Source organism: Medicago sativa, chromosome 8 (genome assembly GCF_051527215.1).
Source record: "Medicago sativa cultivar Bolivia chromosome 8, Bolivia_mono, whole genome shotgun sequence".
NCBI classification, from domain to species: Eukaryota; Viridiplantae; Streptophyta; class Magnoliopsida; order Fabales; family Fabaceae; genus Medicago; species Medicago sativa.
In genome coordinates, this window is record NC_140756.1 from 84,146,524 (window position 1) to 84,160,537 (window position 14,014).

At 33.0% G+C, this 14,014-nt stretch overlaps 1 pseudogene; it reads left to right on the forward strand.

Annotated features, from left to right (window-relative positions):
* Nucleotides 1-7,266: 7,266 nt before the first annotated feature.
* LOC146902418 (uncharacterized) lies at nucleotides 7,267-7,917 on the forward strand (annotated as a pseudogene).
* Nucleotides 7,918-14,014: the final 6,097 nt, after the last annotated feature.

The window sequence follows — 14,014 nt, forward strand, 5'->3', positions numbered from 1 at the left end:
CCACTTATATCATATTTTAATAAGCCGTAATTTTGAGCTTACCGCATAGCTTATACAGAGCTTATGCCAATATATGTGACCCACTCGATACTCTCTTTGCCTTTTTTCTACAAAAGCCTGTATTTTATTTATTTTTTATTTATTATATACATGTATTTTATACGTTGGCAATGAGTAAAATACCTAACTAGTAACTTATCTTTGATTAACACGCGTAAATTATTTTTTTCAATTTACTTTTTCTCTTGTGCATGTTTTCTTATTTTTTTTCCTTTTGCTGATAATTTATTTTACAACCAAATTTATTAGAAAGGAGAGAAGTATAAAGAGTACTTAACTCACAACTTGAGAAAATTATAAAATATTTTTTTCAACAATGATCTATGACTATTAAATTTAAATTTTTACATACGTTTGATTATTATATATATATAATTCTTGTGAATGGTGATGTTTTGATTATTTCTCGTTAATTTTTTTTTTTTTGGTGGTGGCGGGGTTCGAACCCCGACCTTCCATATTTTATATACATTGTCCATACCAACTGAGTTAATTTCCATGAGGACAATGTTAATTTTCTTCTATACGAATATTGATAATTTTTTATCTATATTAAAATTATTTAATATTGTTTTTTTACGGCTTTTTAGTCGTGGTTTGTTTCTTTAATTTTTTAAATTAAAAATGTTTTTTTATATTTTATGTAAGTACTTTTTATGTAAGTACTTTTTAGTGTACATATCTAAACATAAATAGCTTATCGAGTATAAGAGCTTATGATGTAAGTTCTAGTCTATAAGCTCTAATGATATATATAAACTATATATATAAACTATTTATCCAAACGAGGCCATAGTATGGCTAAAATGAGAAACAAAATTGTCTATTTTGCAATCAAAGGAGATTCAATTTGAAATTTAAAAAGCAAATATTGGACTTTTTGGATCGACTAGAAGCCGTTTCATGTTGTTTGCTTGCATGGATTTGACACTTCCGAAATACATACATTATACACACAATCTATTGTAGAAACAAATAGCATCATTATCGGCCACTAATAGACAATTGTACTCAATTCCCTTTCGAAGTAATGAAATACTTAGGTCATGGTAGTTACTCATTTACTAACATCATTATCAGACAGTAGCAAATTTTCTTTCTTACCATCCGGTAACTGCATTTTGATTTTTTTTAGCAGTGATTTATATACGTTATGCATTATGTGATTGTCCTTCTACTCTCATTTCACATTCTAGGCCCTTGATCGAGTTTTTCGCTCTAATTTTTTCCTTGAAAAACCCTAGTATATACATGCTTTTAAATATCTTTTTTCTAATATATTATAATTAGAATCTTTGACCAAAGAATGTCTCCAAGTTACTCCGCAGTGGAAAACCAATTTTCCATCGGTATATTTCACCGGTAAAGAATTTACTATTAGACGAATCATTAAATCGGCAAATGAAAATTCGATTTTTTTTTACATGTCGGACTACTTCTCAAATTGGAAAGTTTTTTTTTGTTAAAGGCAAAGTTTTGAATGTAAATTAAAATCTCAATGAGGACATGTTTATGCACAAAAATCAAATATCAAAAGTGTAAGATTTATTAACCAAGTAGTAGAGTTCAAGTGGTTAATGAAACTTCGATTAAAGATAATTCATTTTCAATAAACCATGCATAATTTAAATCTTAATCGAAATAATCATTGATTAGACATGACTTATTTTCCAACCGAATTTCAAACAACCGAGTCCAATCATCTAAGATCAAGAAGTTAATGCAAAATAAAAATTGTAATGTTTTTTTGACAAAAAAAATTGTAATGTTTATTTACTCTAAAGATCCCTTATTTATTTAAATATTTTTATATGTTTTTTTTTTGAGAGAGAATATTTTTATATAAGTTCTTTACTAAAAAGTTTATAATGAATTATCAAACTTGCTATCGATAATTTTTGGCTAGGCATCTTACTAAAATTATTCAACGAAGTCCCTAAACTTTTAAGCTTATGTTTAGTATCATGATAAGTATGTCGAATTACGGTAACCCACCATGATTTTGCGAAGTTATAAAATGTATCTTTTTAAAAAAATCACGGTAAATTATCGTGATATCGAACATACACTAAATAAGTTGTAACCGTATCTTATGTATTTAAAGACCGTGGCGGATATCCTTAGAGATCCATACGAGCCACTTTGCACCACCAAGTTTTCTATAAATATCATGTTAGCCATATCATTTCACATAATTTATTGTTGGAAGCGGGCGTGAGTTTGATCCCCGGTACCTTTTTTTTTTTTTTTTTAATATTACATTAATAATATTTTATTCAAAAAGAATGTTCCTCTCGTAACTTGAACGGCCACTCCCTGTGTTTCAAGCAAATGAAACACTACATCCATTGATAATTTTGCTAATTTCTTCAAATTGTTTAATATATATTCCACAAATATCGGGCACCCTTAACAAAAGAATTCAAGATCAGCCATTGTTTAGAGACCTAATAAAAAATTAGTTAAAAGTTCAGTCACCAATTAAAACCTGTTAAAAAAATTAATTACAAATTATGGGCAGGGTGATAGATTCAAATACAAGTTTTTCATTGAGCAGAGATTCATTTGAAAATTTCCAAGCATTTGGATGGACTCTCAGAAAAGTAACTAAACCTAAATAAATAATACAGAGTGTCCCTTGTTGATACATTGTTATCAACAAACTAAGGAAATATTCTGTGGCAAAAGAGTTTTGTCACGATTTATCACAAGAGGGGCCCTCACCCTAATGGAAGACAGTTATGTAGTATGTTATTCCGGAAGAGGAAAATATTAATTACAAGTTATTTTTTTATCCAAGAAAAAGTGAAAACATCCTTGTATGGAATATCGTGTGACTACCAGAAATCATGGGGTGTTTTTTCCGTGTTAGTACCAAACTTGTGTGAAATGAAAATGGTTTTGATGTAGCTTGACACATTTTTTATGGTTTTTCAAAAGGAAAAGTAGACACATAGGTCATTTTTTTCAACTTAATAATAATGCTTTTGGTGATTAAATCATGCATGCCCTACTTTAACAGCAAAATTAGGTAAAAGAAAGCAACAAAAAACTAGCTAGCATAGCCCTCTGGATACACTGATGAATCACGTTCAAGGTTTCTTGTTTTTTTCTTTGTTTTGTTCACCTTAAGATTTATTTTTCCAAGCAAATTATTGTTTCCATTCTTTAAAGCCTAAACCGTGATCAAGTAAGTTGTCCTTTCTATTTTTCTTTCTCCTTTATCTCTTTCAACATGTCACTTTACCCGTCAAAGGCTATTTGAAGGCCCAGTTTAGAATGCACAAATACGTGTTTTTGTGCACAAAACACAACTTGTGCGGGGGTGCCTCGACAGCCATTATGAGCCATTGATATATTAGTATTATATTCCAACGGTTGAGATCCTGAGAGAGAAAGCAACTTGTGACCTGCTGAACCCATTACACGCGGGTCCCACGCGGTCCCACCTGCAGAATATAATGGAATACTTTAATTGCTTTTTTTTGAAAACGTGGGTCCCACCTGCCCAAATGTTTGTATTGGGCTTTAACATGCAAACGCGGGTCCCACCTGTATTGGGCTATTATTGCAAATGAGGCCCATAGGAAAAACGTTTTCTACACTCCACACATCTAGTAATTCGGTTTTTAAGAAAATGTTTTTAAATGAAAACACTTAATATATTTTAAATGAAAATATAATACACTTAATTAACAAAACGTTTTTAAGAATTCGGCACGGCTAGAAGCATGTTTAAAACGGCATTTTAAATGAAAACACTTAATTAACAAAATCTAAAAAAGTTGCAAAACAAAATCTCACAAGTATTGCATTTGTCCATTAAAAAATGCAAAAACTTAAACTTGCTAATGAATAAATGTTTTGCGTATTTTAATGTCCATTTATTGTTTTGCGTATTTTTAATGTTTTGCGTATTTTATTGTTGAATGGGTAAAGGTAAATGGACATTAAAATACGCAAAACATTTATTCATTAGCAAGTTTGAGTTTTTGTATTTTTAAGAATTTGTTTTTGCATTTTTTATTCTTGAGTTTATTTAACTAATGTATTATTGTGTTATTTTCATTTCAATTTGTTTAAAAAATAGTTGTAATTTGTTATGTATATTGAATTTATAAATTAGTTTTATAACAATAACGATAAAATTAATTAAACACAAACCACGTAATGAATATATTGATTAATCAATCAACATTTATCCAAGTACTTTCCGTATAAGATTCTTGTTGTTAGGGTAAGAGTTGTGGGTTTGAATAGTCGTTGTGACCTCTTGATCTAACTATTAGAGCGGTTTAGGTCGAAGACTATTAGTCGCCGAACGCTCATCCAAGTACTTTGACTCCAAGATTCTTTCGGTTAGGGTAAGAGTTGTGAGTTTGATCATTCGTCATGAAACCTTTGTATAAGTTTAGGTCCAAGAATGTTGTCAATAGGGTTATAGTTGCCATTAGGGTTAGAGTTGTAAGTTTGGTTAGTCGATAACATGAGTTTGATTAGTCGGTTAACGTTCATCGAAGTACTTTCGACTCAAAAATTCTTTCGGTTAGGGTAGGAGGTGTGAGTTTGATCGGTAGTTTTGAAATCTTTGAAGTAGGTTAGGTCAAAGAATCTTGTCATTGGGGTGAGAGTTGTGAGCTTAATCGATCAATAAAGAGTTTGAATAATAAGTGAACGTTCATTCAAGTACTTAAGATTCTTTTAGTTAGGGCAAGAGTTGTGAGTTTGATCATTCGAAAGGGGAATATTTGTATTAGGTTAGGTTGAAGAATGTTGTCACTAGGGTTGTGGTTGTAAGCTTGTTTAGTCGATAAAAGAGTTTGATTACTCGGGGAACGTCCATTCAAGTGCTTTGACCCCGAGATTCTTTCGGTTGGGGCAAGAGTTGTGAGTTTGATCGGTCGTGATGAGATTTTTGTATTAGTTTAGTTCAAAGAATGTTGTCATTAGGTTTATAGTCGTCATTAGGGTTGTAGTTTTAAGGTTGTTTAGTCGATAAAAGGGTTTGATTACTCGGGGAACGTCCATTCAAGTGCTTTGACCCCAAGATTCTTTCGGTTAGGGCAAGAGTTGTGAGTTTGATCGGTCGTGATGAGATTTTTGTATTAGTTTAGTTCAAAGAATGTTGTCATTAGGTTTATAGTCGTCATTAGGGTTGTAGTTTTAAGGTTGTTTAGTCGATAAAAGGGTTTGATTACTCGGGGAACGTCCATTCAAGTGCTTTGACCCCAAGATTCTTTCGGTTAGGGCAAGAGTTGTGAATTTGATCAGATCGTGATGAGATTTTTGTATTAGTTTAGTTCAAAGAATGTTGTCATTAGGTTTATAGTCGTCATTAGGGTTGTAGTTTTAAGGTTGTTTAGTCGATAAAAGGGTTTGATTACTCGGGAACGTCCATTCAAGTGCTTTGACCCCAAGATTCTTTCGGTTAGGGCAAGAGTTGTGAGTTTGATCGATCGTGATGAGATTTTTGTATTAGTTTAGTTCAAAGAATGTTGTCATTAGGTTTATAGTCGTCATTAGGGTTGTAGTTTTAAGGTTGTTTAGTCGATAAAAGGGTTTGATTACTCGGGGAACGTCCATTCAAGTGCTTTGACCCCAAGATTCTTTCGGTTAGGGCAAGAGTTGTGAATTTGATCGCCGTGATGAGATTTTTGTATTAGTTTAGTTCAAAGAATGTTGTCATTAGGTTTATAGTCGTCATTAGGGTTGTAGTTTTAAGGTTGTTTAGTCGATAAAAGGGTTTGATTACTCGGGAACGTCCATTCAAGTGCTTTGACCCCAAGATTCTTTCGGTTAGGGCAAGAGTTGTGAGTTTGATCGATCGTGATGAGATTTTTGTATTAGTTTAGTTCAAAGAATGTTGTCATTAGGTTTATAGTCGTCATTAGGGTTGTAGTTTTAAGGTTGTTTAGTCGATAAAAGGGTTTGATTACTCGGGGAACGTCCATTCAAGTGCTTTGACCCCAAGATTCTTTCGGTTAGGGCAAGAGTTGTGAATTTGATCGGTCGTGATGAGATTTTTGTATTAGTTTAGTTCAAAGAATGTTGTCATTAGGTTTATAGTCGTCATTAGGGTTGTAGTTTTAAGGTTGTTTAGTCGATAAAAGGGTTTGATTACTCGGGGAACGTCCATTCAAGTGCTTTGACCCCAAGATTCTTTCGGTTAGGGCAAGAGTTGTGAGTTTGATCGGTCGTGATGAGATTTTTGTATTAGTTTAGTTCAAAGAATGTTGTCATTAGGTTTATAGTCGTCATTAGGGTTGTAGTTTTAAGGTTGTTTAGTCGATAAAAGGGTTTGATTAGTGGGAATATTAATATTTTTAGTATATAAATATAATTACTTCTATCCAATTTCTATTCAACCAAACAATTTTTATAAACAAACATACCATATAAATCTTATTTCCATCTAACTTTAGGTACTACCAAACAAGTATTTAATGATTTTGTTTCACTCTTTTAGAGAAATTTCTTTCCATTCCTAATGACTTTCCAATCCAAACAGATGAGAAGGGTTGTCATTAGTGGTTGATATAAGAATTGCGGATCTCTCAATCCTTCCATTTCGATTACGTTTTTGAGCTACCATCTTCCATAAAATTCATCCGGCACGCGAGCTTCACCATCTTCCACGCGAGGTTCACCATCTTCCACGCGAGCTTCACAATTTTCTTCTCTTCATCCAAACTTTTGCTTCACATCGGTATGTTTCCTTATAATTTCGATTTTGATTATGGTCCCTTTGATTAGGATTTTCCCTTTAATTTCCTTTCAATTCCTTTAGGATTTTCAATTCCTTTGATTATGGTTTTGTAATTGGGATTTTCAAACTCTTCGAACTTCTTCTTCACTTGTTTCTATCTTCTTCTTCAATTTGTATGTTCTTGTTTTATAATTTGGATTTTGAATTGGGATTTTGACTATTGTGTTGTTTTGTAATGAAGGTGGGGTTTGGGGTCGGTTTGGTCATGAAGTTCTTTAATTTAATTATTTTTTTGAAATTGAATTATTTTTTTGAAATTGTGTTGTTTTATAATTTGTGAAATTGAATTATTTTTGAGTTGGTAATTAATTTAAGTTGTTTTGAAACCTAAAATTTGGTCATGGGGTTTTGTAATTAATTTAAGTTGTTTTGAAACCTATAAGTTGAAATTGAGTTGGTTTGTTATCTGATAAGTGATAATGTGATTTTATCGGTGAACCATGAATGTATCAAAGGCCTCATCAAGCAAAAAAGGAGGTTGGATCGGATATGCTAAGAAGTATTGCTTCTGTCACAATGTAGCCGCGATTAAGGTCGCAATGATCGTGGAGAATCCTAATCGGTTGTTTTACCGTTGCAAGCACGAGGAGCCGGAAAAAGATGTGGATATTGGCAATGGTGTGAACCCATTGGATGTGAAACGAAACTACACGGCGAGTTGGACATTAACATGATGGATTTTGATGATGAATTAGATGGTGCACTAGTTGATCAAGCTTTGAAGTTTGATGCTATGAAGAAAGAGCTTGAAGGTAAGTTGGCCGAGATGAAAAAAGTAATGGAGGAAGAGATAGAGACTGTGAAGAATGAATCGAGATGGAGATATCAAAGTTGAAAAAAATGATAGAAGCTCAAGTGCGGTTGGTCCAGGAAGGAAACAAAGAAGATGTGGTTGAAGTGAAAAAACATGTGGAAGTGGAAATTTATAATTTTAAGAAGATGGTCATGGAGGAGATGGTTTCGGAAAAAAAAGTCGATACGATGAGGTATCTTTCTTGAAGGGAGAGCTAGGAAGGTCAAAAAGCTCATTGTGCAAGGTGAAATGGGTTGTGGTTATGATGATGGTCATGGTTGTTTGGTGGGTTTCTTGAAGAATTGAGCATTGGCACGGTCGTGCACCATATTCACACGGTCGTGCAATGGAAATAAGAAGAAGATAGGGATGACACCGAGTGAAGTTTCACACGGTCGTGTGAAAATGTTACACGATCGTGCGTTCGATAGAACAAAAAATGCTTGCGTCCAAAGGTGCAGATGTACGCGGTCGTGTCTATAGGATGCACGGTCGTGTTTGATGTTCGTGTCACTATCTTGAATTTTATTTAGAATTTCTTTTAGCCGTGAGTTAATTAAGTGATTTGCTAATTATTAGTTTAGTATTTGTAGACTGGTAATTGTAAATTAATTATGGAATTAATGAAATATTTTGGTTATGAAATTAATTACATATATTTGATTTTTCCACTTGGTTATTGTTTGATTTGGTTATTTGGACTTGTGAAAATTTAAAATGGAAGTGGGAGGGAAGGGTCAAAAATTTCAACAAATTTTTAAAATTTTTTAGGATTTCAAAATCAAAATTGTAGAGGGAATGGAACAAAATTTCTAGTGGTCAAACATTTATAAGTACGGGAGGAAGTGTTATATCTCGTTTGGATAATAGCCTTGCATGTGATACTTTGACAAGAACATAGTAGGTAGCCGTGATGTGTCTCGCATTTAGGGAATCAAATGTACTTTTGGTTGGTATTTTGGGCAAATATGACAGAACTTGAGTTTTGGAGGTACATTTTTTTATCGAAATTGAGATAAAAGTTGTTCAAAAATCCGTAAAAGGAGATAGTGCTTTGTATAGTTGGGCAAAGGAAAAGCTGTTTTTTTTTTTTGCTTTTCTTATAACATTAAATTTATAACATTAAATTTGACAGATTTTTGGATAAGAACACAATAATTAATATTTATCGAGAATTTGTTGGTTACATATTAATTACTCATTTATGTTACACACCAATAATTTTTTGTAACATTATATATACAAGCACAATCTCACAATTTTGCCTAATGTAAGTCCGAAAAATAGAATTTGCATAACATAATTTCTTGTCAATTCATTTATTTTTTAAAAAAATTAATGTTCTTATCATGATTTGGGTTCAAGGGTTGCTGAAGCTATTGGATATGATCAATAAAAGGAAGCATGGATTTTGAATAATAGGAGTTTGTCATCAACTTGAACAAATGGTATGAAAACTAAATCTTATTATTTGGATTTCCTATATTAGTTGTTTTTTAGTTATTTATTTGTAATTTATTTAATTCCTTATCTTAGTTTTTTTTTTAGTTTTGAAGATTTATATAAATTTTCGAGCATAATATATTTATTTGAATTCATGAACACACGACATATTTTTTCAAAACACGATAAATTGAAAATAGAGTAATATAACATTAAACGGACGATTACATGAAGTTAAAATTACAATTGCTAAAATTAATTAAAAATACGAAACATTAAGATAGATGACAAGAATCGATAAAAGCTACTAGTCGGATATCGACTTGTAACATACAAGTACAACGGGTCTCCTCCGTTTGTCCTCCATCGAAACATGTCTTGAACATCGAGTCGCTTTCAAGACTATCAAAATGATAACTTAATTTCCGGTCGTTATGGACGGTTTCCAACGAGTAGTATGGTGTTACGACGAGAGATTTTCTTCACCTTACGGGTAGGTTCCATATATCTAGTGAAATACTCGTTGAAATAGCCGATTAGTTCCGATAGCGTATCGATCGGTGGGAAGTACCAAGAGTCATACCGTTTAGCAATATGCTCAAATTTGACAGTGCAACGTATTGCAATAGGCGGCGGTGGTGACATGTTGAAAATGAAAAGCTGAATAAGTTTAGTGTGTGAACAATGTGTGAGGGTATGTATGTATTTATAGGGAAAAAAATAATATTTAAACTAAGACTATTTAAAAAATATTTGGAAATTATTTAAGTAGTTGGTAGTAAAAGTGGTTTAGAAAAAACGTGGGGCCCTAGGGGAAAGGTGATTTTCAATGTTTTAGAATAATAAAATAAATGAATGTCAACCTAGTACCTAGGGGAAAGGTGATTTTCCATAACATCTACTTTTTGAGTAGCAAAGAGGTTACTACCCAACACAATCAAGAAACTCAAAAAACTCAAAAACTTGAACCTCCCTACAATGGAAGAAAGTAATCCCGATGTCAACCCTCAACAACCACGAACCTCCTTCGCATTGAAGTGAGTTACCCTCTTTAGGTTTAATCTTTTGTGCATTCATGAAGTTTCATGTTTCTTGATGATACCCTCTCTACAATAGTTTTTCATTCATCCTATTTAGTTTTTTTTATGAAGTGGTAGATATTTGAAAAAAGGAATAAACTTTCATGTCTTGAGTTTTTGGTTGATGTTACCATGTATGAAGTTTGATATAGATTGATTTTTTTTCAACTTTTTAGTATATTGATGAAGTTGAAATAATTTTTCAAGTTTTGAGAGTTTGTTTGATGATGTCATGTATGAAGTTTCATGTTTCTTGATGATTTTTTTCTTTAACTTTTTAGTATTTTTATGAAATGATATATATTTAAAAAAAAGAAATAAACTTTCATGTATTGAGCTAATGGTTGATGTTACCATGTATGAAGTTTGATATAGATTGATTTTTTTTCAACTTTTTAGTATATTGATGAAGTTGAAATAATTTTTCAAGTTTTGAGAGTTTGTTTGATGATGTCATGTATGAAGTTTCATGTTTCTTGATGATTTTTTTCTTTAACTTTTTAGTATTTTTATGAAATGATATATATTTAAAAAAAGAAATAAACTTTCATGTATTGAGCTAATGGTTGATGTTACCATGTATGAAGTTTGATATAGATTGATTTTTTTTCAACTTTTTAGTATATTGATGAAGTTGAAATAATTTTTCAAGTTTTGAGAGTTTGTTTGATGATGTCATGTATGAAGTTTCATGTTTCTTGATGATTTTTTTCTTTAACTTTTTAGTATTTTTATGAAATGATATATATTTAAAAAAAGAAATAAACTTTCATGTATTGAGCTAATGGTTGATGTTACCATGTATGAAGTTTGATATAGATTGATTTTTTTTCAACTTTTTAAAATGACAACTATTTCATATTATGTAGTCATGTGCCAATAGAAGTAGATGATGCCACTTCGGATGTATTGCCAACAAGGAAGTTGTTGGTGATAAAGTACTTAGTCTACAAGATGTAATGCAAGAGATAATCTCCTTGAAAGTCTTGCTCACCGAAGTGTCGAAGAAGCAAGAAACTCTTGAAACGGTATAACATTTTGTTCTTGTAAGTTCCTTTCTTGCGGCGTTACTATAGTCATAACGTATTTACGGTATAACGAGGCATTAACCAATGAAGTACACTTATTGCGGAGTAACGTTGCGGCGATTCAAACCTCTATTGAGGTTTTTGAAGTGTTAGCAAATTCTAAATGTGTTTGTAATGGTCACGGTTCATCAACAAGTTCCGACAAGGAAGAATTTAAGGAACCACACGAGCCAACCGAACAAGACCGTTTTGAGAAGGAGCTAGGCGAGTTAGGGCTGAGTCATGAATCGATAAAGTTGATGATTCTTTTGGCAAATTTATTCATCAAGGTTTCGTCCGAGAAGATTTTTCCGAGGGAACATCTAAACACAAAGTGTTTAAAGTGTTTAATGGTGGGACTAGTAGTGCTTTTGGTGGACCGGATACATTTGACAATTATGATGTTGATGTCAACGTTGGAAAGACTAATTTTTCAAAAAGTGTTGGAAAAGCTTTCGTACCGAACCATTGGATGGAGGAAGAGTCACCGGCCAAAGGCAGGACGAGTGCTAAACAAAGTACTCTCATGCCAAATAGCGACTACAAAAGAAAGTCTCAACATTGTAGCCAAACCGCACCGAACACGGTCCCTCGAGTGGTGTGAACAAGAGATTGAAATTTCACACCCCTTCGCCTACACCGAAGCCAACGAGAAAGTCGTTCTTCGAAAAAGAGCGCCAAATCTAAGAGATCGCCGAAGAATTTCAAAGGACGGTTGGAAGAAGCTACTCCAAGGACTCGTGAGGAAGAAAGGTGGAGTTACAACTAAGGTAAAAATAAATAATATTGAACTAAAGCTTTTGTTGATTATGTAATATGATAACTATATATGACCGGTGTTTCGCATGCATATAACAATCCGAGGTTTACACTTTGCGGGGAAAGGAAATTGTTGTTGACACGAACAATGTTGCTCTTGACGAAAGAACAAAACAAGCTCTTAGGAATGCCAATGTATGCGCCTTCCTTTTCGACAAATCACCTGAAGTTAATTTGACTAACGAGACACTTGTGTTGACCATGGGTCTAACAGCCTAGAAGGTACGAACTTCAATGTCTCCTCCCTGCCGTACATGTAACCGAATTGGTAAGAACACGGATGACCTTGAATTTGAATTTGGGTTATTTTGGCAAGATTTGGTCAACTTATAAAATGTATACATTGCAAGGTCATTGCATTGGCAGCGGCAAGGGTAACGGGTAGACACACCTTGAGGCGGTACTGTTTGGTGCCTCCCTCCATCATTTGCGGTTTGCATATACTTTCTGCTACAATGTTAAATTTTGTATAAGTTATTTAAAAATCAAAGTAGTAGCATAACAGGGGAATTATTTTGTTTATCAATAGTTTGATTTCGAGGAGGGATTAAAGTTACCGAAATAAGAGCCAAGTACCGTGCGAATTTGGATGGTACCTTTCGCTAAAGTGCGGTTGTAAGTATACAAATCAAAGCTTATAAAAGATTACTCGTTGTGAATCTAATACTTTTGCATCATTTTGTATTACAGATATATATCCCATTGAGGGGTGCGGATGGTCATTGGTTTTTGATGGTGGTACATGTTCCAAGCCGAATCACGTATCACCTTGATTCTAACTCGTCCAAATTCGGATTAACCGAGCACCAACGACATTACAAGATTAAAAGAATGGTAAATAACATATAAACTATTTTAAATAGATACTTACTATTACTTCTAAAACATTGACATTATAGTCCACTTTATATTAGGGATTGTTGTTACATCGCCTTGTGGATTGTGATGAATACTCCACGCCCTTCCCCAAGAAGTTTAATGAGTTTGAAAAGTTTGAAATTGTGCGGCCTCTTGTAATGTCTAATGCCTCGTAGTAGGTAAGACATTGTAATTTCCAAAATTAATGAATCAATTATTTTATTTAGCTATGTGATATAATATAGTTGTTATCACTACAAAGACCGAAAACTACGGAGCATGGGTGTTGCACCGGCTAAGTATGGAACATTACTATAGGCCGGAAAATTTTCTTACTACCGTAAGTTTGCTAAAATATAAAAATTAGATATCATTCTTAGGTATAAACTATATAAAAAATTTTTTTTTTTTTAAATGTAGATGAACGAGAAATCTGTGCGGTGAACACTTTGCGGGAATTGTTGATTGGGGATCAAAATGGCCTCCGATTCGAAGTTGAGAGGAAGACCGATGAATTTACGAAAGCTAAGAAGGACAAGAAACCCATTGAGCCGGATACCGATTAATGGTTGTGCGGTTAATTTATCTCATCTTCAATCAAACCTTATTTTTTGGAGTCAATTGTGGTTTGATACGAAGATGAGACATGTTAAGAAACAATATTTTTTTGTTATGGGTGCCATCAATTACTTGTTTAGGCTAAAGGGCCCATAAATTTTGATGTTACGTATTGTTGTTCAATCAAAACTATGTAATGTGATTGACGAACAAAAATCATGTCACTCATGAATTCAGGTTTTACAATGGAAAAATTATTTTCTATTTCATATTTTTATGTCATAGTACTCGCCTCACGTTTAATACACATTTGATTGAAAAATGAAAAAATCAAAACGATCGAACGAAATAGAAGGACATTGGTGCTTAGAGTCGGGCAAAAATGGTATTAGTTGGCTACATTGGACGCACGACCTTGAAAAAATGGTATTTTTAAAATTTTTGACACGACCGTGTGTTTGTTCAGGGGCATAGTTTGAGGTTGGTTACGGGGGGTTCGCACACGACCATGTCAACAAATAACACGATCGCGCATATGCATCGGTACATGAAGTAAAATTTCTCGATAACT